Genomic DNA, 13,446 nt, shown 5'->3' on the forward strand with positions numbered 1-13,446 from the left:
TTTTATAGTTAATTGAGTAAGCCTTCCAATGGTCCAATTCTTACCATTCAAATATATGTTGAAAGTCAACCATTTTATTGCATACTGCGAATTTTATAAAATGCAAGGCTCTACATGACATAGCTTGTGGCATACACTGTTGTGTTCTGATACCACTTATTGTGAGCGCGGAAGCAATAAACTCAATGAGTTAATATTTGACAAATAAAGTATGAGAAATAAAGCATGAAACACATACAACAAGAACACAAAGATTTTCGTAGTTCACCCAAGAGGGGCTATATCTACGGGCATGACAAACTAAAATCTCCATTATACCAATAAAACTTACATAAAAGATTTTGGAACAAACCTCGACAAAAACCCAAGTCGAGCAAATTCTTTTAATCCTGCTCTCCCAAACGATACTATTGCCGATCTCTCATTTATATTCCATAACTAGACCATTGTCAAGGAAAAGAACTTTGAGAGCAAACGAAACTTTTATCTCACTCGAATGGGTGAAATTTTTTTACGGGGATTACCTTGAGGAGAGTCGTTCAGGTGCTTCAAGAAGGAAGGGGAAGGTAGTTGTAAAGGTAACACGTCCAATCACCAATCTGAGACCAGTGATAACTGCGTCTTCTTGGTCGCTTACCCGGCCTTATTCTTATGCAAGTTTGCTATCCCTTGAGGAGTAGATGACATTCGTCCTAACACATTCTATGTGGCCTGTGACATGGCAAGGGGACATCAGTACGCTCTTACTCAACCTGTTCTATGCAACATTTCCCACGGACTGGGAGCCATCTCCAGGGGGAAAGTCTACAAAGGCAAAGAAGGGGGTAAGGGCCTTGTCGGAGGTGAAGCCTTTGGTTTGGACTTACAAAGAAAATATTGCTTACAATTGCATATAGTCAGTGGGAGCAAGGTGTTGGTCATGATCTGTAAGCACATGAAATTTTCTTTTATACACAATGATGCTAGATATTCTGAAAGAGATAAATGTCATAAGAAATTGAATGAGATATCTTGATGAAGCACATTAAGTTTTAGTGTTAAAGAACCAAAATTCATGGTTCTAATGCCTATCTAAAGAGGAACACTTGGGGTAGGTACTTCAAAGATTAAAACAGAAAATTACAAGAGCTAGAAATCTCTTTTTGTCAAAAGGGACAAATTCTTTTTGTCGTGCAATGTCCTCAAAATGATTTAAAACAGTATGAAATGAATAGCATGCTGTTGGAAGTCTTATGTATAGGATGATATGTTGCGGGCCTGACATTCTTCATGTGATTGTGTTTTGTTTTGTGCTCGCAGTTGGTTTGTTCTCCATTGAGAAATTTGTTTAAATCAAAGGATGCAGCCCTCTTGAATTAATTTTGATTGGAATTTTGTTGAAATGATTTGGTATTTAGAGTAAATGGGAAATACTCTTTAAAAGTATTTAATATAATTAAAACAAAGGCAACATTGTTGGAATATAGGAGACCAAAATAAGAGTTGTCATAAAAATGATCCTAACGTGACATTTTATGCTGAGGTCTCACTTTTTCAACTTTTTTTATTTTCATTTTATCTTTAAAGTCTAAATTTTGAAGCACCCAAAATAAGATAAAACTAACTATTTGAACGGTTCCAAACTTTCAAACTATCAAAAGCAGCAAAAAAAACTAATGAGAAGAAGAAGCATTTTTTCTTTTTTTCTTGAGGGGGAGATTAAAGGAACACTAAATACTTAGACACATGGATCTAAGTATTTAAGAACTAATAATCCAAATTATTTTTCAAGAATACCCATGTCAACAAAATCCTCCTCAGCTTTCTTGCCCAAGGGAGTAAGTGTCTAGTGTGCTCCAGCAGGAATACGCTCTACCTCCCCAGTCCAACATGAAATGCATTACATCTACTCCTTTTGGCGATGAAAATCAAATTGGAAAAGTCAAAAGAAAATTCCTAAGGCCAGCTCATGGCCACAGCGGTTTGTAAATAAAGGCCGCTTCGCAAGTCAGTGCAAATTCCAATCTGAATTCGTTGAACGTTCGATCGCTTTTTTCTCCGAGCATGTACACTCTGTTCTTGCGGCAGCTTATATTGTACACTTACTCCCTTAGGCCGAAAACTCACTTGGGAATATTTTCTCGATCCAACCTTTAGGACCTGCCTAAAAATCTCTAGACGATTATATCTAAAAAAAAAAAAAAAAATCAATTTTGAGTTTTCTAATACTTATATAGCACCCTTAAAAAATTGGACGGTTACTATTCAAACTTGAGGCATTGTCTTTTTTTTCAAGCCTACCAATGATGCAATTTAGAAATTTGTTTTTGCTGAGTATAGCATATGAGAAGAAGAGATTACAACCCCAAAATCTGGGCCCCCTAATAGTTCTTGTAGATTGGGTTTTGCCCGAGGTAGTAAATAGACAATATGATCTTCTGCATTTTTCCTCAAGGGCTCACTGAACCTCTCCCTCTATTTGGCATGCACAGTCTGATGTTAGGCTGCAGTGCGCACTGATTGCAACAAATTCGATTATTCAAATGCACAACATATCAGTCTCAAAGAATCCGTACAGGGAAGAATACTATTTGGTGTGATAAATTTGGAAGAAGAAAATAAAATTAAAAGAAACAAAATAAGAAAAATTGAAAATCACAACAATACACTTTAAACCACCACCCATTGTTTGTGGTATAAGACCAAGTGGCTAGGTACACAATCTTTAAAATTGTTTCATTATATTAAAACTCAAGAGTTTAAATGCATGAATATCTCAATACAAAACCATAATACAACCTCACACTTGGTTTGTACATATTTAAATAATAAAAATTCAACCCTAGGTCCCTTACAAATTCATTATTAAAAAATACACAATTAAACTTAATACAATGTCCAAATACTCATATTATACATCTAGATGACATATTACATGACTTGCACTTAAAATTCCTCATCATATCACAATTACATGATAAATCCATCTTCATCCTTCATCCTCATCATATATCACAATGTCTCATACACATCATTATAATAATCCAATGAAATTTCAATTCACATAAACAATAGAACATAGCCTTAAAGCTCATACTACAAGGTTAAAAGCACAATTATATTTTTCATTTAACATACAAAATTTCTTCAACCATGAATCATTTAATAACTGTAAATACAGTAAATAAATATGCATACAAACATGTTGGAAGTTATGGTTCGAACCCCTTGTGCCCGGGCTACAAATTTGAGCTTTTTAAGGACTTAATTTTGTCTCAATGAATAGTGCAAGAGTGGTTTATAATCCAATTAAGAAGCTCTTACAATTTTAAAACCACTTCTTAGAATCCACAAAATCGATTTAAAAAGGTTTACGAAAAGAATGGAGCAATTGGATCAATATAGAGCAAGATAGAGCAAAACTACTTGTGGTGGTCCACCAGTCCACCACAACAACTTTTCATGCAAAAGTTCCCACTCTAATGACCAAATACACCTATAAGAGGATATAAATATCTTGAATTTGAATAACAAGACTTAGAAATGCTCAAAAGAATTCGTACAAGGTAGATCAAAGGAAACTATGCATGATCAAATATTTATCAATGCGTAAAATATACAAGCAAGTGAGGGATCACACTATGTAAGAATAACATAAAGATAATATCAAAATCGAGGTCTAAGAAAGCTAAAACATGACTGTAAATGAAATTTCTAAGAACCTTTGTTCAAGGATAAAACGATCTTTGACATAAAACAACATAGAGAGATAATACCTTAATCATAGTATAAGATAAGCTTGGTCTTATGGAGTGAATGACCGCTATCAAGCGTCAAAGATCATTAAGGGCCAGTTTGGATGTCAAATATAACAACCTTTCCATTGAAAAAAGTTGTAAATTTTTTCAACCTTATAAATAAATATTATCATCTTTTTTTATTAGTTTGTTAGACTGTTTGGATGGTGTGCACTTACTACAATGAGTTTCGTGGAGGGACAGGGCACTGAAGCATGGGTGGGCGGAAGGCATATTTGCATTCCTCTTACAATAACATACGCTCTCTCCTCATACAAGTCCTACCAGCTCCATTTGAGAAAGAGAGAAAGAGAAAATGCTTGCCTCACTCGAAGTTGGGGTTGTAGTTATGCAGGCAGCCAAGCATATGGTGGTGGAGTAGAAAAGAGTTGCAACTGACATCTAGAGAGAGAAACTGGCACCATGGCCAAAGCCGAAACCCTAGTTTCTGCAACTCTTCTTTGTCATCCATTTTCTTCTATTTCGAACCATACAACTCTTCTTCCTAAGCCATTTTATTCCTGCAACTCTTCTTCCTCAGCCATTTTATTCCTACAACTCTTCTTCCTCATCCATTTTCTTCTATTTCTACAACTGAGGTCAGGCTTAGAATCAAAAGAAAAGGTACGCCGGTTTAGAGATGGGATTTGGGTTTTTTTTTACAGAGATTGATGGTTTTTTACACAGATGGGACTTGGGGTTTTTTACAACCAAGATGGATGGTTTTTTTACGGAGATGGAACTTTGAAGCTTGGAGCAAACGATGGATGTTTTTTACAGAGATAAGATTAGGGATTTTTGGCTCTTTCGGTGAAAATGGATGGTTTTTTCAGAGATGGGGTTTGGGGTGATTGGTTTTTGGTAACTCAAGTTTAGAGAGAGAAAGTAAAGAGATGGGTTTTGGGCATTTCTGTTGTTCATGAGTTCGTGAGAGACGGCCCATCTGAAAAAATTCAAGTTTTAGTGAGAGGAGTGCAAATATGCCTCCCGTTCTTGCTGCTTCCTTTGTGCTTGGTCTTCTTGACTTGATTTCTTCAGTGAGGGGACGGATGGGGTTAAGGCTTTTGCTTGCTCCAAATGTATAACAGTGGGGAGAGGGAAAGTGCCGAGAGGGCATGAGGGAAAGCAGGGAGAGGGAGAAGAGAAGTATGGGAGAGAGTGAAGAGTAAGGTTAGGGCTTCAATGTGCAGAGAGGTGAGGAGACAGAAGAAGGGGCGCGAGATGGAGATCAGGGTTTTAATGTCCCTGCAACAACTCTCTCTCTCTCTCTCTCTCTCTCAAGTTTCGTCTCTCGCTCAATACAAAAACTAGAGAGAGAGAGGGCTTTGTCACTGAGAGAGATAGAAGGCTTTGTCACTGAGAGCTGAGAGGTGACAGATGAGAGAGAGCGAAGAGGCGAGGAGGTAGAGCATAGAGGGTTGAGAAAGAGTGAGGCGCGAGAGAGCATAAGAGGCGCGGAAGACGAAGGAAAATGGCATTAGAAAAAATACAAGCCTAACTCGAATTTTTTTGGATGGTGATTTTTGCCTTGACACAAATTTTTTTTTCTTTCCATCTAAAATTCTTGCCTCCCAAAGAGAAATGGGTGGTATGTGGAGGTCTCAAGGTTTGATCTCTCTCTTTCTCTCTCTACTCAATTCAAGCAAGATCCAATCTTCCAAGTGGGTATGTTTTGGGACTTGAAGAAGTATATACATAATGTGTAAGATTGGATATCATCAACATCCTTGATACACCTATCCAAAGGCATATAAGAAGCCAATATATCTTAGCCACCCATCATCATTCAACCACTAGAATGAAGAGATGGGATTTAGCACCACTGTTACTCACGTTAAACCCTAAATGAGGTCACTTTACTCTTCTGTCCTTAAGTCCATATTTTTATTTCAAATGAATCCAACTTGCCCTTACACAAAAAGCATTTAGTTTCAAATAATCAAATAGTGTAGAGATCCATCAAGGGCAATGCGCAATAAAGTAAATGATAAAACTCAAACATGTGGAAAAGTACATTTTTATGAAAGCCAATTACCTTATAAATCTAATATTTCAAACCAATCACAATGAACTTAATGTGCTCTTCACACATGTGTGAAGATATTTTTTAATATCAAATTAAAATTCAAATTTCAATTTTACTTTGGATTCAATATTTAAATTAAATTAAAATAGACCTCACACATGCCAACAAAGGCACTTGTGCGAATCAAATATATGTGACAAAAATATACTTTACATTATAACATAATATAACAAGTCAAATCACAATATATAATAACATAACACAATAATATATGCCATCCACATCCTTCACCTTGGGATTAGCGCCCAGCTGGGCATTATCTTATAGTAGGGCCAGGGGTGCTACGTGGCCACCATATAGCCACTCAAGTGTGCTACAGGACAATCTTCAAATGAAATTAGGGCTAAACAAATATTAAAAGTATAATTTTATCAAAATAAATTTTAAAAAATTATCTAAAATTCACAATAAATATTTAAAATATTTATGAATACTTATTTATCATTTCCCATCATAATTAATTGGACAAAGGGTAAGTGAGATCTCATGGCCTCGACTCTAGGTATAGGTATAGAAGTACTCCATTGGACTAGTCCCGAATGATGTTCCGTCGGTGTCTCAAGCTGATCCAATTGACCTATGATCCACAGTTTATGGTAGAGACATATTATTGGTCACATCAAAGTCACTGAAGCAAAGCTTCCCATCATCTGGCTCTTATTGGATTATAGGTGCACCCATATGGGACATATTCCAACATAAGTACAGGGGTCCTTACATGTGCACTAGCTCTTCCTAACTCAAATAATGGATTTGGAATAGTGGTTTCTCATGCGAATGTTAGTGCACATGCCATGAAATAATATCGTGTCAGGATACAGACTAATATCCCATAAGTCATGACCATACCATAAAGAATCGTTACTCAAAAATACTTGTGTTCTATTGTACTCGATTTGATATTTCAAGCCCTGGCTAATCACAACAATCATAAGGCTAATATAAACAAGATCCTGACTGGGAGGTGACCCTCACAGCTCCTTGAGAAATTGTTTTCTTGAACGTAAAACTTTCGTAGCCTCAAGTACTCGGAGTATAAGAATCTGGGCTCTATTTCGCAAAGCATCCAGATTCCATCTCTCAATCACTCCCACTGAATGAGAGACTGTTGGTATTCAGGCCTTAAAAGGCCATGTACCCAATATACATCTCCAATGCATAAATATGCATGGCTAAAGAAAAGAGCATGTACTTAATTGATTAGTTTGATTTTGAATCACTGATCCAACATGTTCTATATCATAAAACATTGCTCTTTCTCAATTAGTAACTCGTGTTGGAATTTTGCACTTCACAAAATATCAAAAGCAAAGGTAACTTTGTACTTTATGGACGACGAAAAGGCCCATAAACTTATTTAATGCTAAATGTTTTATAATTCAATCTTAGCAAGTAATAATTTTGTGAATGAATAATCGAATTGTTTATAACTTGATATAGTATTAACATTGTTGGATGTACTGGTCAAGTGGTTTTTTACAACATTTGAACTTGTAGAAGGTGAAGTTTACAATAATGCTGAAATAATTTAAGGTCACAATCATCTTTAGCTTTGTTGCAAAATGTAATCAAACGATTGGGTTACAGTATCGCGCTCATACTATTAATTTGCCCTATGCTCATACTATCGAGAGGCCAAAACTATAAACTTGCCTCATGCTCAAACTGTCATAAAAATATATTTATGGTTTGTCTTATTGTACTAATTATTATTGATAATACTTGTTTTATGATATTAATCTTTATAATGAATTATCTATTATGTCATTTTGTGGCAGTGTCCATCATGAAATCTAAAATAAACCTGGGCAGTTTTATATATAAGATTGTCTTTTTGAAAAGTTATTTTTAAATGAAAACTGTTTCATGCAGGGTGGACCGCATTTCTACAATATGCGGTCCCAAGTATAAAGCATCCATCTTAAAGATGGATGCAAATAGGTGGTCCATCAAAAAACAATTAAAACTAACGGTCCAAATGTTTTCATGATATAATCATTATTTTTAATTTTCAAAATATATTTATTCTTTCATATTCATGATCTCCATGTTAGAGATTGCATGTCCTTAAAAATTAAGTCCAAAAATCCATCTCAAATATAGATTTTTAAGAGGTGACTCATTTTTACATGAACTCATAGAAACCGTGTCCATTTGTAAAGCATATGTTTTTAGCCCCAAAGAGCTAGAACTTGCTGAAAAAGGGTTAAATAGTTCAATAATATTATATTAATAGTACGTCGAGCACATTAATTTTAGAGAAAAAATATATTACAACTAAAACTACTTATCATCCTGTCAAGCTCTAGAAACTTGGCAAAAGAAAAAATACATAAAAGTCATTTGTTTTTAGTACAAAGAGATCACAATCACCGATCCATTAAATTTTAAAAATAAGTACCGTAAATGTGTCTTGGATTAGATTCAAAATTCAAAAAAAAAAAAATATCTCAAAGTTTATGAGGAACCCCAATCCATCGGATTTGAACAAGAAACAATTATGATCTCCTCGTGACTATGATAAATGGTCTTTGAAATATACAAACCCTTAAGACAAAAGGCAATCACTTTTTATCCTTCGAAAAAAGAAAGCATTAGTGATTGCTTTCAAAGATGGCCGCAGATCCTAACACGTGGCGTATTAGAATTATTTCTATGGAGAAAAGGCAATTCTACTCATTGCTTTCAAAGATGGCCACACATGTGGACCAACCATACGTTTGTCCAATATTTATGTCTATATAATGCAGATGACATTTCGGGTTAGTATAAGCGTGTACATAGTGTTCCTGTAGGAGCAAACTGTATACTTGCTCCTCAAGGCAGAAGGGAAATTCCTCGATACTGAAATTTTGTGATACTTTAAAGTCATTGAATAATTATTTTAAGAAATAAAAATAAAATTTTGAGTTTCTAAATACTTAGATCTAACTGTCAAATTAGATCGCTTATGTTGAGTCTTAAAATATTATAGGCAAATATTTATTTTATATAAAACTCTTTCTTTTTTAGAAGTTTGTTTTTTTTTTATAGAAGTTTGTCATTAGGTCGAGGATGTTACATTGCAAAAAAAATTTGAAGTCACCGAAGTACTCCCACATAGATTTCATGGAGTGAATCAATGATAACGTTCAAAGTTCAAAACGAAGTGTACTTTTTTTTTGGTCTAATGTATGGGATTGCCTATAAATAAATAATTTATTTTTTATACGTAGAGATCATTATCATTCTCACTCATTAGGTGTCAAATTTGATAGCTTGAGGTGAACTATTTTTTTGAACTTTACGTCTATTCAATGACACTCTCATAACTACTCATTTTGAAATTTAATAGACAATAATGATTGTGACCTCTATATACAAAAGATAAATAGTCTCTTTATAAACATGTACCGTACAGGTGAGATATAATGTTCAAACTGATTGCTGAATTGTTTTCTAATGGATTGTTTAGATATACTCATTATCACTAACAATCCATAATTATAATATAATTAATTTTAATAATAAATTATGTATTAATTGTATGTGTCCCTCATATAAGTTTTTCTTTTGAAAAGTTGTTGGTATATTCAAAGTAATTTGCTGCAAGTCCCAACTTTATAAGCAGGAATAATTAAAAATAGTTGAAAATCACCAGAAATTTTAAAAAATAAAATAAAATAATTTATAATAAAAATATGTACTAAACAACTAACAAAATAATATTACGTATATTTGATATTAATACATACAAATATTTTCAGTAATCTTCTCCTAATAAAATTGTCATATGCAAATCCTAAATATTTATCTTTTCCATGCGGCATCATGACAACTCTAAAAATCATAAAATTATCATATACAAGTTGTAAATATTTATACCTGTATAGGCTACACCATGATAACTCTGGATAATAAAATATCATGGTGTGTGGCAGCCTGCCGCCCTGACCACCCAACCAATCACATTATACTATACATTGCTTGACCCGTTCTCTGTCTGGCCAGAGATTGAACGTTAGAGATAATCCTTTGCTCAATCAAACTAGCCTTTCGTTTTTTTCTTATTCTTTTTTCTTCTTCTTTGTTTTCTATTTTATTTTTATTTTTATTTATTTTTTTTGAGTGAGTTAATGGGGGAGAGGTCCCACTCTTTTACAAGAATTGAGCTTAGCAAGCGCTAACTATTTAAGTCCGGGCTCTTTTCCTACAAACTAACCTACTTAAGAGAAGAGAGAAGCACTCTAACCCAAGTAATGTCCGAAAATTCGACTCAGGCTGACTACTTGGCCCAAATAAACGCCGAGTCCAAGTACCTCAGCCTGAGTTGGGCCAAGTACTATTAGCATTGAAAATTATTAAAATTTAAAAAATAAAAAATACAAAAATCCTAAAAAAATATATATATTTAAAATAAATTTTAACAAAATACAACTAATTAGTACTTAGCGAAAAAAAAATAAATTTTAAAAAATAAGTTTGTCACTTAAGGTATTTTTAAAAGTTTCCAAAAAAACGGGGAAATGTAAAATAAGTATTTATGGCTAAAATACTTTCCAATCTCGGCCAAAATGATAGAGAAAAACAAAAATAAGTCGGTGGGGATTTGGGTCCCTACCTTTAGGTAAAAAGGGAGTAAAAAACTTCATCATAGAACTCAATGGCACTAAGGTCAAGGCCCCAACCCATTTTCAAAAAAGAAATATAAGGGTGCAGTTTGTATAAAGCCGCATACCTGAATAATCAAAGTAAAGCACACCTTCAAAACCCTCAAATTAAAGTGCACCTTCAAATTTTTCAAGTGTTTATAGATTTGTTTGATCCTCACCATTTCTGAAACTTTAAAATTTATAATTGAGGGCATCAATAGATTTTTATATCATGCTTTGCGGCACTAAAACAATATTTTCAGCATAGTTTTGAAGTGCATCTTACTTCAATAGTATAAGATTGACACCACAAACCTTACCCGCATAAAATGTAAAGCTTCAAAAATAGTGATGAGCCGATCTATGAAAATTTAAGAATCTTGAAAATTGACGATCTTAAAATGTATTACAAGATGCACTATTTTGAAAACTGAAAATCTATTTTTTTCTCATTTCCATACGTCTTGAGATCGAGATGATCAATTTGAAGATATTTGAACATCAAAACAACCTCTAATTTTAAGGTGCGCTCATTGTTTAGAGCCTCACACTTACATAAACGTTTTCTCAAATATAAACATGTTACAAATATATATATATATATATATATATATATATATATATATATATATATATTGAAACTTTTCATAATTTTTTATTTTTTATTCTAAAATCCTTGAATTGGACCTCCAACTCAAGACAACTCGGGCTCCCCAAGCCCGAGTAACTCCTAGGAACAGAATATACCGGACATAGAATATCCATCCAGGATCCGGATGCCTTTCTACCATGTTGTCGAATTGGCTGTTTCAATTCGAATTTCGACGAAATTTACCCAAAATTCGTTTGTCTTTTCGGATTCCCATGGCGATCGCAAAATTGGCGTGAAATTTCAGTGATATTAAACCATGATGGTTAAACTTTCGTGGAATAGTTGCAAGAGGCACACTAGGATCACAAAACAATCTCAAGATGTTAAAAAGGATCCGCTTTCTATGCGCCAAGCCTGCATAGCCTGCATATGTAGGAATGCGGGCCTCTTAATAAATCTATTTTTGAGATGGATTTTAAAACTCACTTTTTTAAAGACATGTAATCTCTAAAATAGAAACGATGAATATGAAAAAATAAATAAATTTTAAAAACTAAAAATAGTAAGAAAACATTTATACCGTAAGCTTTTCTCCTTTTTTTTTTTTTTAATTTATTTATTTTTAATGGAAAACCTACTTGCATCCATAATCGCTTTTTTTGGATCGCATACGTAGAAATACGGTCCGGCAGCCCGCATGAAATAATTTTCCTTAGTAAAAAAATGCATAATTCAGAAATAGAATCTCAATTAATTTTAGGATATAGGGATTAGTTTTACAATGAAATATATTCATAGTTGAGAACTCATTTATACGCATCCAAGATAACTGTTCCCAAGTCCTAACTCTGAATGCAGATAAAAGAATTTAAACAACAAAAGAAAATACCCATTAAAGGAAATCATAGAGATCCAGATTAAATTGTATTAAGAGGTGTATTACCATCCACTGGGCCTCCCTCGTGGATTAAAAATTGGGAGTAATACCATATAATGGAATATGCCAAATTTTGTACCAAACAATTCGACGAAATTTTACAAAAGTTCCGGAAATTTACCTTAAAGAGGCCGAATTTTCGCATCGAACCGAAATTAAATCCTCGGTTTCAAGGAGAACATCATTTATCCGGAAAAGAAAGATTCCAAATCCCAAATATTAGACAGGCAACGAAACATGAGACAAGCTCTATAGATTCACCAAGACTATATATAAACAAGATTAAAAAGACCAGTATTGGGTTAACTTAAAAGAGAAGCCACATGACCTGACCTAATGTTACAATACATATAGAACAAAGAAGAGAGAGATAGAGAGAGAAAGAAAGCACCAAGGGTAATCTATAAAAAAGGAGAGAGAAGATAGAGTAATAACTATTTGCAGGAGGCCTTTTTCTCTTGAGTTGCAGCATCATTAGAAGCAGCAGAGGTCTTTTGGAGAGGCAACATAGAGGCAGAACTGAAATGAACATGAGAGTAGATAGAGAAATCATCCATGCCCATTTTCTCTCTCCCCTTTGTGTTTCCTTGCACGAACCCTGAACCCGAGGGACACCAGTAAAAGGGGTCGTAGAAGGCTCCACCACGCGCGTTGCCCCGAGCCAGCGACCCCAAGGAAGGCTCGGACATCTCTCCAACACCGCACACCACAAGCTTTCCCTCTCTCTCTCTCCTTTCTATCTCTTCCTCTTGGGACTGATTACACTGCACTAGGACTGAGAGAGTACATACATATAGAGGGTGAAAAGAAAGGATGCTCCCGCGGGAGCATTCCATAAGAGTTCTACAACAATTTCATTCTAACCTGACCTACGGGTCCACGTGACCTCACGCTTACCAATCAATATTTTTTATTCACTGTGTGCACATCGCCTTAAAATGATTGATGAGAGTCGTTTTGATTACAATGTGGACCTAAAAATAAATAAATGAAATTAATGAATAAGCACGTACGTTTTGCTCCCTAAGGAGTTTTGTTTACTTCTACTCCCCAGGCCAGAAGATTCACGGGGGAGGATTTTTTAATCTGAAATTTAGAGAAATATCTGAAAATTACTACACAATTATTCTTAAAAGAAAATAAAATAAAATTTGTGGTTTTCAATAAGGGTGCCCTTTGTATAGAGCCTAGGCTCTAAACAATCGTATTAAAGCCTACCTTCAAATAGTATTGGAAAATGTGGTTTCAATATTGAAAATCTTTGTGATAACCTTAAAATATACTTTCATCTTTATTTGTAAAGTTTAAACCTTCAAAAATAGTGTTGATAGACATATCTATGAAAACTTGAAAATCTTGAAAATTGACGGTCCAAAAATACCTTACAAAATACACTATTTCCAAAACTTCAAATCTATTTTTTT

General features: G+C 34.2%; 1 long non-coding RNA gene across 1 annotated transcript; it reads right to left on the minus strand.

The window, feature by feature from the left end:
* Positions 1 to 254: 254 nt before the first annotated feature.
* On the minus strand, positions 255 to 5,076 carry LOC148783425 (uncharacterized). Its single transcript, XR_016050107.1, has 2 exons — positions 4,101 to 5,076; positions 255 to 804 (listed from the first exon to the last, which is right to left on the minus strand). It is a non-coding gene; the product is annotated as an uncharacterized LOC148783425 (long non-coding RNA).
* Positions 5,077 to 13,446: the final 8,370 nt, after the last annotated feature.

This window comes from Amborella trichopoda, chromosome 2 (assembly GCF_054954075.1).
Source record: "Amborella trichopoda isolate Santa Cruz 75 chromosome 2, AtrichopodaSantaCruz75HAP2 v2.0, whole genome shotgun sequence".
Classification (NCBI taxonomy): domain Eukaryota; kingdom Viridiplantae; phylum Streptophyta; class Magnoliopsida; order Amborellales; family Amborellaceae; genus Amborella; species Amborella trichopoda.